This window comes from Lithobates pipiens, unplaced genomic scaffold (genome assembly GCF_037356315.1).
Source record: "Lithobates pipiens isolate NorthernLeopardFrog02 unplaced genomic scaffold, aLitPip1_a1.2 Scaffold_13, whole genome shotgun sequence".
NCBI classification, from domain to species: Eukaryota; Metazoa; Chordata; class Amphibia; order Anura; family Ranidae; genus Lithobates; species Lithobates pipiens.
The window spans coordinates 477,295-487,947 of NW_027507718.1; the positions used below are offsets into that span (position 1 = coordinate 477,295).

Sequence of the window (10,653 nt, forward strand, 5' to 3'; positions counted from 1 at the left end):
GTTGCCAACTATCCTGAATTTCCAGAGACATTCCTGGTATTTATACCTTTGTCCCTGACTTACCATTTCCCAGGAAATGTCCCAGGAAAATCAGCATTTCCTAATTTTTCACCGCCGCCACTAGAGGTTCACAGCCGACACTGGTAAATTGTCTCCGCTGGCCGCCATTTTACAAGAAGACCGGCTATCGTGAGGAAGAAACAAGAGGCACAACCCAGGATCTGCCTTTTGGTTCTTCCCTTCAGCCTCCACAAGCTGGTCTTCTGTAAATGTCGTGGAGAACAAATCACCAGTGGCGTCACTACCGGGGTGCGGCCCACACCCGGGTGAAGAGGGGTGACAGTGTCTACCCCATCAGAGTTCTGGGACCCCCAAGTCACCTCCATTCCCTCTGTGCACAGAGTCCACCAGGACAAACAAATTTTAAGCACATGTTTGCATCCCAGGCAATGGTATAAGGAGGGACTCTACTGGGTATAACTGATGTAAGGAGGAACTCTGCTGGGGACGCCTAATGTAAGGAGGGACTCTACTGAGGACCCCTGATGTAAGAAGGGACTCTGCTGGGGACAACTGATGTAAGGATAGGACTCTGCCGGGGCACCTTATGTAAGGAGGGACTCTGCTAGGGCACCTGATGTAAGGAGGGACTCTGCTGGGGTAATAATAGAAATAATGCGCTTCAATCATCCTGACACCATAACAACCATGGTGTCGGGATGATTGGAGCGCTAACACCAGGTGTTTGGAGTATCTTTATCTGCTGATTGATAAACTTTCTGGAATACACATATTGCTATTGTGGTGTAGGATCTGGGCCTGCCGTCCCTCCATCCCTCTTTCTTTTCTTCCTTCTCTCTCCTTCCCTCCCTATTTCTTTCTTTCTCCCTACATCCCTCATTCATTTTAGACTTAAAAAGTCAGAAAGATACAACAAATTCTTACCTCTGTGACACGCTTAGATGAGTCTCGTAATGTTTCACTTCCTTATAGCAGTCTCTTGTATATATCTCTCCCACACCCATAGCAATAAATCACGTGTTTACTGAGCTTTGTTCTCCAAGAGGGCCGTGTGGAAAGCTGAAGAATAAACTCGCCCTCTGAGTTCCTATCAGGACTTGTTTACAACACTCAGATGCACTCAAATGTTTTTTTAATGCAGTACAAATGCATATGCAAAAAAAGTTTACGTATTTCAATAAACCTCATTTATACCATTGTGTTGCCTTTATGTACATTTAAAAAAAGTACAGCTTGCTGCATTTTGTGTGATTCCATCAAAACAATCCAATCCACAAACAATTGAATAGCCTTACCATCTCATCTGATCAATTTTGATAGGATTTGATCAAACTGAGTCGATTAGTCAGGGCGGAATATTATAATTTTCAATCAGTCAGCGGCACTGACAAACCCTATCTTACCAAAAGTATTGGGACGCCTGCCTTTACATACACACATGAACTTTAATGACATACCAGTCTTAGTCCGTAGGGTTCAATATTGAGTTGACCCACCCTTTGCAGCTATAACAGCTTCAACTCTACTGGGAAGGCCATCCACAAGGTTTAGGAGAGTCTATGGGAATGTTTGACCGTTCTTCCAGAATTTCTTCAGCGCATTTGTGAGGTCAGGCACTGATGTTGGAGGAGAAGCCCTGGCTCACAGTCCCCGCGTTAATTCATCCCAAAGGTGTTTCATCAGGTTGAGGTCAGGACTCTGTGCAAGCCAGTCAGGTTCATCTACCCAAAACTTGTTCATCCATGTCTTTTTGGACTTTGCTTTGTGCACTGGTCCAAATCATTTGGTGGAGGGGGATTATGATGTGCAGTGGCGGCTGGTGTTTTTTTGGGGGGTAAACAACCACCCCCTCTGGTTCAGCTGGTGGCTCCGCCACCCCACTGCTCCCAATCGATTGGGTCACCCTCCCCCCCAGTTATCTAGCCCGGCACTTACCGTCTTCTCCCTCCTCCTCCTAGGCATCGAAATGGATTGCCTGTCCTTTCAGCCAATTTCAGGACCCACTTCCTGATTGGCTGGGAGGAGGATCAGTGTGAGAATAGTGAATATTAATTTGCTATTGTCAAACAACTGGGTGGGCTTGCAACACAGAGCTCTGCACCCCGAGTCCACCCTTTTTTTAAGCGCACACTTTTTTTTAAGCCTATTAGAGCCGTTCCAACCCCATTGGGATCCATGCATCAGTTGCCCTGCATGTATATTAGGGGGCTGGACACATGGATAGGGGGCAGTGCCCATGCACCCCTAATGGACAGGCTGCCACAGATGGTGTGGGTTTGTTTTTCAGGGGTTGGTCTTGGCCCCTCAGGGGTTGGGCTTGGCCCCTTAGTTCCAGTGAAGGGAACTTCTTAACAAAGGATGCAACAAGAAATGTAAGGGTGCAATTAGGGTGGCTAAGGTAGAACACGAAAGACACACAGTGGAGCAAAAAAAATCCCAATAAATTCTTTAAGTATATAAACAGTAAAAAAGGGAGGATAGACCATATTTGCCCCATAAAGAATGAAAAGGGACATCCGGTTACAAAGGATGGGGAGATGGTGAAGGTATTGAATTTGTTCTTCTTTTCAGTCTTCACGAGGGAATCAGGGGCTTCAATAATCAAAACTGCAGTGTTTATCCTCATGACACATCACAGGAAGCACCCTCATGGCTAACAGAGGACAGAATTAGAAATAGACTCGGAAAACTTTACATTAATAAATCACGAGGGCCAGATGGCTTGCACCCGAAGGTCTTTAGGGAACTCAGTCAAGTAATTGCCAGACCATTGTTTCTAATTTTTATGGACAGTCTACTGACTGGAATGGTACCAGGTGATTGGAGAAAAGCCAATGTAGCACCAATAATGAAGGGACAAAATACATCCCTGGGAATTGCAGACCAGTTAGTCTAAGATCAATAGTATGCATGCACTTAGAGGGGAATGATAAGGGACTATATACAAGATTTTAGTAATGAGAATGGTATCCTTAGCAGTAATCAGCATGGATTCATGAAGAATCGTTCTTGCCAAACCAATCTATTAACCTTTTATGCCTTGTACACACGGTCGGAGATTCCGTCGAAATGTTTCTGATCAGAGCGTTTTGTCGGATATTCCGACTGTGTGTGGTCTGCATCGGACTGTTTCCGTCGGAATATCCAACTTTTCCAACTTGCCAGAAATATTTTCCGACAAAATGCTACGATCGGACATACTCCGATCATGTGTAGCCTACTCCGACAGACAAGGTGCCACGCATGCTCACAATCAAATTCGGACACGGAAGCGCTCGTTCAGGTAAAACTACTGCTCGCAATCTATATAGCACATTCGTCACGCTGCAATGTTAAAAATTCTTTCATGAAGCGCATTCTCTTGTTCTTTACAATGCTGCAAGAAGGAACTTGATGCTCATAGTCACACACACTTCTCCCGAACGTACTTCATGACTCTTTTTTACTCATTTCAGCAATACAATTTTTGAAATCATCACATCTACAAACTTTTATATTTTGTTTATTCTTTTTTGGCTGAATTGTATTTATTTTTTCCTAAACATCTCCCTTTTTGACAGTTTGCTCATCTTTCCATTTTTTGGGGTGTGTTTTGGGTTTCAACTTATCACAACAACATTATTATATTTTTTATATTTTCTTTTTTAATCTACAGGAGGTTGTTTGGTGTTGGTGCCCCTTGTTATTCATTTCACTTTGTATTTTTGAAATGTACCTGCCTACTCACAAATAAACTGGCCTTTTGGAAGGAAAACACATACGCAAGTATTCCTTCAAACAAAAAAAAACCTTTATTTAGGTCTTAATAAACTAAAAAGAGGAAGGCAGCGCTGGAGAAACTTGTTACTTTAGCGCAGCCTTTGGCCCTCAGGGCAGACATGAAATAATTAGAAAAAGAAAAATTGGTGGCCTGAGGAGTACATACTGTATCTCAGGGAGAGAAGTCTGGTCCAGAAGTCCTAGAGATCAGGAAAAGCAGATGCCATCTATGTCCCCAGGATGTGGTTCTTCAAGAGGCTGCATCTTCTGTCAGACCAGACTGAACCCAGGCCATCACTCTCTCGTCTTCCTTAGTCACTTTCCACCAGGCATCCTTCCAGGCTGTGGCTGGGCTCCTGTAGTTGTTGCAGGAGGAGGAGAAGGAGGGCGTTGGTCGACCTCCTGGCTGCCACTTGCCACAGCCTCCCCCTGACTGAGGTATTCCTGTGCATGAAAATGGGACATAGTTTTAGTTTTTTGCTCATCAATCACACCATTTTTAGCTCATGACTTTTGCAAATTGAATGTTACCAAATAGAACAGACTATCATTCTGAGCCCAGCATTTTTCATTGTTGGTCACTACTGTCTATTGATATGTAAACCACTTTGTTAAATCCCAACTTACTGATCAATAATAACATCTAGTTAACATCATTAAATGTACGACAAGAAATATGTTCAACAATGCTATACCTGTCTCAAGCTGGGCCCCACCACATGTTGCTGCCTGGAAGGTCCAGGTTAGATGTTGGAAGCCTCAGCTGGGGGTGAAGGAAGCCTTGAAGGAAGACTGGAGAGTGGTGGCCTGGGTACCCCCTGGTCTACCAGAAAATGCAGCCTCTGGAAGTACACCATCCTGGGGTAATAAACGGCATCTGGATCTCAAGGACTCCAGGTGCTTCTTTCTCTCCCTGAGATATGTACTCTTCATTACACCAATTTTCCTAGTCACATAGGCCATGTCTGCCGTGGGGACCATGATCCGCACCAAAGAAAGAAGTTTCTCCAGCACTGCCTTCCTTTTTCTTCTGTCGTAATAAAACTGGTTGTTGATCTGCCACAGGCAGGGCATCTCCCTGTACAGTTCCAGGAATAGACCCATAAAATTGGGGTTTTTGAATGGATCCATCTTCTCTGCAAGACACAACACAAGACAAACCCTAAAATATTAATAATGCCATGATAAACCCTCCTAATCTTGTCCCAACATCGGCCTAGATAGAAGCAGTCTAGTCTAGTGATGTATCAAGTTCAAAATTTTACCTTCGTTTGCACGATTGTCACGTCAGCTCCTCACTCTGTTCCCAGATCGTACGGACAACACACGCGTGTTGCGTTTTATATACAGTGCGCATGCGTGAAACTCCGCCCGCCCCTGACGTTCTTTCTAGACTATTCCCCACCCCTTCGCTTTCGGCGCAGTGGGGAGAGCACATAGCGGAGAGAATGCAGGTGCGCAATCACAGTTCCACTAACGAGGAGGAGGGTGAGGAAAACCCAGATCCAGAAACATCCCGATCCAGGAAGAGAAGATTTAAGGCCTCAAATATGTCTTTTGGAGAGATGTTGGAGATGGTGAGCATATTGAACAGGACCGACTATGATGGGAAGTATGGACCTTACCCCAACCCAAATATCAGAAAGGCCAAGATCATGACTAAAGTTGTGAAGAGTCTTCAGAAGAATTTTGGGGTACGCCGATCCAAGGATCAACTGAGAAAACGCTGGTCAGACCTGAAACTGAGGGAGCACGATCAGTACAGAAGGATCAAGCATGTTCTTCAAAAAAGTAAGTAGTTGTCGTGTGTTCATTTGATTATTCTCACTTGCATACTGCTCCATGTGCTTTGATTTCATGTTGTGCATTTTAAAATGGCCACTTTCAAGTTCATGGTTTCATTCGTTCGTAAGTAACATCGTTCTGCAGGTAAGTATTCCAGCTTAACAAAGTGTCCACAATAATGTTCTCACCTTGGAACTCGGCCAAAAAATACAATTGTACAACCCTTCCAAGCAATGTTTCATATTCCTAATTCTGCCCTCTGTGTGCTAATTATTCTTTTTTTACATTCTCATAGGGGAGAGAAGACTCAGCAAGTATGAGGACACCAGGGACCACACCCCTCCCAAAGAAGGCAAAATTCAAAAACCAGAAGCAGAGGAGCAGGAGGAGGAGGAAGAAGGAGAGATCATTGAAGTTGGACAAATTGTCACCACAACAGGTGAGTGTCGGAGAACACAGCTTCCGGTAAGCTCATCAATGTATGTCACCATATTTTTAATACATGGTGTGTTTTTTTGCTTTGTTTTGTAGGTGATGTGGAAGAATCACATTTTACCAGTGAAAGTGCCCAGATCCTGATTGAAGAGATAATGGGGTGCAATCGGGATTCAGAAAATATACAGCAAAACATCAATGATGTTAAAAATAAAATGAAGATGTTTTGGGTAGAGTGTGAAACAGCCCAAACTAGCTAGGGTTTTATTTTTTGGCTTTTAATCAACAACTTTTGTATTTTTTGAAAATCCAAATTTGGAAGATGCATAGAGTATGTCAACATGCACTATCTCCCATCATGGGGGATCAATGTACGTGTTTTGTGTAAAGTGGCTGAGATGAAGGGGTTGCAGCCCCAAAGCATGTACATTGATCCCCCATGATGGGAGATAGCACATGTTGACACACTCTGTGCATCTTCCAAATTTGGATTTTCCAGGGGTGACACCCCATGTGATGAAGGCAATATCAGCCCAGTTTGTACATACTCATGTCTGATATTGTCTTCACTTTTCAAAGTTGAACTTTGTAAGTTCCTGTGTTCTGTATGTTACGTTTTGATACATGCCTGTTTACACAAAAACACCAAGTAAACAGAAAGTACCTGAAAGAATGTTTTTGATACACTCAATTTGTTGGTTTGTTGTAAAACCCTTTTTCTAAACGCACGTGAGTGTGCTTTGATTAAAAATTAAAATTATGAACAATGTGTGGCTTCCTTTTTCATTGCGCAAATGATGTATTTGGAGTAAAATTGTTGTTTCCGGTGAGAATGGGTGTTATTTACTAAAGGTAACTCCACTTTGCACTCCAAGTGCAGGTTCAGGTGCACTTTTGCAGTGCACTTGTAGTGCATAGTGGATGTGCCTTTAGTAAAAAAAACACCCACAGTGATGTGTTAATTTTGACAATCATGCCATTTTCCTGCCATGGTGCTGAAAATGAGCACGATTTTGGTCAGTAATGCACTACATACATTAGTTACCAAAAACAAGGTGTGTGTGTAGCAGACCCACAACATAATAAGCTTATCTGAAGAAGAGACTGTCCCCTCATCTCGCTCAGAACTTGGGTTTGCACTGTTGGTGAAAAAGGCACAACAAGAAAAAACATAAATTTACATAGGAGACACCTAAAAGCAAGCCAAGCAGTAAATGAAGCAGTTTCAAAGAAAAATGTATTCTGAAAATGCCGCTCAGACATTGTCTGGCATATCAATGGCCCCCTACCCACAAAGTAGTCCATGTATTGGGTTCTAACCTCACAGGCGCTTTGGGGGGGCAAGCCAGGATGAGCAGGTTCACGGCCCCTGAGGTTATCATTTTCCAGCAAGTCTGCTTCTTGGACAACTGAGACTGCATAGTTTGCAGAATGTCTTTTTAGAAAATTGTGAAGAACACAGCATGCCAGCACAATGTGATTTAGTTTGTATTCCGCCATGTGGATAGGCGTTAAAAAAAGGCGGAACCGGCTGGCCAGTATTCCAAAGGTGTTCTCCACCACTCTTCGGGCTCTGGACAGGCGGAAATTTAAAATCCTCTGGTCCAGGGTGAGGGTCCTCATCGGGAAAGGCCGCATCAGATGGTTCGCCAGGGCAAACGCCTCATCCGTGACAAAGATGAATGGGAGTCCTTCCTGATTCTCCTCTGGGGGTGGCAAGCCCAGACTGCCAATCTGGAGACGCCAGTAGAACTCCGTCCAGGAGAACACTCCACCATCCGACATCCATCCATTTTGCCCCACGTCCACATACAAAAACTCATATGTCGCAGACACCACCGCCAACATCACGATACTATGAAACCCCTTGTAGTTAAAATAGTATGACCCCGAGTTGGGGGGTGGGACGATGCGGACGTGCTTCCCATCAATTGCTCCTCCATAATTGGGAAAGTGCCAATGACTGGCAAAGTGGGAGGCCACAGTCTGCCATTCCTGTGGTGTTGAAGGACACTGTGGAGTGAAACAAGACCAAAAATTAGTAATTTTAAAAATCAACATTGCAAGCAGATTAGACACCAACATTTTTGGCCAAGATTAGTATAACATTTTGGGAACGGAGTATTTAAAGCCTCAGTCATCACCCCCCATCCCCCCCATCTGATGGGCCCTTGCTAAAAAAATGAGGGGGGGGGTGTTTTGGACAGGTAATCCTCTCCACTTGATTGAGAACTGAATGCCTAAATAATGTGTGCTACTTTGGGAAGCCCCTCCTTAGTTACACTATTGGCAGCCCACCGGACAGGTAAGAAGTGTCATAATACCAAAAAGAAAACAAAATGGAAGCACATTTTGACATTCTGCTATTACATATCAAGATAATTATAGGGAAAAAAAAAAAAAAAAAAAGCATTTGAAAGTATTGAGGCAGGCCCTTGTACTACATGCTTTGGTGAATTCATCCATAAATGTGACCATAAAATAGGTAGGTATAGTGTGTATTGGGTTTGGTAAAGTCAGCAGATAGAAGATTGCTATCAGCTGAGGTAGCAGTTGGGGGGAGGGGGGTTCCTAATGAGTTAGGCACAACCAAAAAAAAATGTCACTCTGCATGAATTGAAGCACACACATCACATTTGTAGACATTTTAGGGGGTGTTTAGGGGAAAGCAATACTATGGAGCTGACAAAAGACATTGGTAAGTGACTAGACTATAGTTTTATGGGCCAAGAAGAGCATGGTGGTGAAGTTAGTGAGGCAAATCTGCATGAGGACAAAGGGGCAGAGCATATGAATTAGAGCATATTGCAATGATGGTAATTAAGGAATGAGGAAATAAATGCAAGACATTAGAAATCATTCAATACATAGAATGTGATGTTAAAGGATAAAACTTACCTTCATATAGTCCTTCTGCAGGACCTGAATGATGGCAGGACAGGTCTCTGGAATAATGATCCCCAGAGCCTGGGGGGAGATGCCTGTAGAGAACTTGAGGTCCTGAAGGCTTCTCCCTGTTGCCAAGTAGCGCAACGTGGTGATGAGCCTCCGGAGTGATGCTGCATGCAGGTATCCTGCCTGGTGATATAAGGGGTCAGCTAAGCCAGTAGACAGTGAAAAACGGGGTCCAGAGATAATTCCTGAAATTATCAGGATTATTCTCCCGGATCTCACGGAGCAAAGGCATGTACGAGAACTGGTCACTCTGGCGCAACCAATTCTTGGTCCACAAACGCCTCCCCTCCCTGTTCATGGACCGGGCTTGTGTCAAAGTAACAACCCCAACACGAAGCCCCTGCACAGCACAAACTCTACGACGAGTACGTAGACAAAACATGGTTTGAAAACGGTCGGCTCGTCAGAACGGACAACAGAAAGCACCGATAAACAGCAATGCCTGAAAGAACGAACTGAATAGCAGAAGCAAGCAGACAATAAGAAATGCAAATCAAAGCGTACTATACCAAGATATAGTCCACAATGAGAAGCAAATACTTACTGACTACACACACTGATTATCAGATACACAAAGACAAGCACAAACCGAAGAGCAGTAGCGATCTGAATCACTAATCTGAAAAGCGCGAATTGTCTCTCACCAAACTTCTACTAACACGCGATAGACACGAGATCAGCACAAGGAGCCCAAAGGGTGCCGGACGTGGTGCTGAACTTCCCTTTTCTAGTCCCACCGTACGTGGCTTACGTCACCGCATTCTTGGCAACCGGAAATTCCGACAACTTGGTCCGACCGTGTGTATGCAACATCACTTCCGGACCTTGTCCGGAATTAATCGGTCCGAGTTATTCCGACGGATTTGGTCATCGGAATCTCCGACCGTGTGTACAAGGGCTTTGAGGAGGTGAGCTGCCATCTAGATAAAGGAAGGCCCGAAGACACGTTGTATCTGGATTTTGCAAAAACATTTGACAGTTTAATAAGACACGTGGCCACTCATTAAAATTAGAAGAAAAGAGGTTTAACCTTATATTGCGTAGAGGGTTCTTTACTGTAAGAGTGGCAAGGATGTGGAATTCCCTTCTACAGGCGGGGGGGCATCAATATTTTTCAAAAAACAATTAGATAAGCACCTGGATGATTATAACATACAGGGCTATACAATGTAATACTGACATATAATCACACACATAGGTTGGACTTGATGGACTTGTGTCTTTTTTTCAACCTCACCTACTATGTAACTATGTAAGGCGTCAGCATACGATGACATTATGGACTATTTCATGCTCCCAGCTTTGAGGAAACAGTTTGGGGTGGCCCCTTCATGTTCCAACATGACTGTGCACCAGTGCACAAAGCAAGGTCCATAAAGACATGGATGAGCAAATTTGGGGTGGAGGAACTTGACTGGCCTGCACAGAGTCCTGACCTCAACCTGATAGAACACCTTCGGGATGAATTAGAGTGGAGACTGTGAGCCAGGCCTTCTGATCCAACATCTGTGTCTGACAAATGTACTTCTGGAAGAATGGTCAAACATTCCCATAGACACACCTAAATCTTGTGGACAGCCTTCCCAGAAGAGTTGAAGGATTTGTAAAGGCAGAAGGTGAATTCTATGCATTAAGATAAAAAAAACCTTCTGTGTGTAGCAGCCCCTCCAGCACCCCCTAATTACTTACTGTGACAGG

At 44.0% G+C, this 10,653-nt stretch overlaps 1 protein-coding gene across 4 annotated transcripts in view; it reads right to left on the reverse strand.

Moving 5' to 3' along the window:
• Positions 1-967, reverse strand: part of LOC143973897 (NACHT, LRR and PYD domains-containing protein 3-like) — a 140,785-nt gene extending 139,818 nt beyond the window's left edge. For 2 of the 4 annotated variants that reach the window (XM_077474779.1, XM_077474776.1), the window contains exon 1: positions 946-966. The gene's annotated coding sequence lies outside the window, so the exon portion shown is untranslated. Of the gene's footprint in view, positions 1-945 lie in introns of all 4 variants that reach the window. The other 2 variants (XM_077474778.1, XM_077474777.1) reach the window with 1 other exon arrangement.
• Positions 968-10,653: the final 9,686 nt, after the last annotated feature.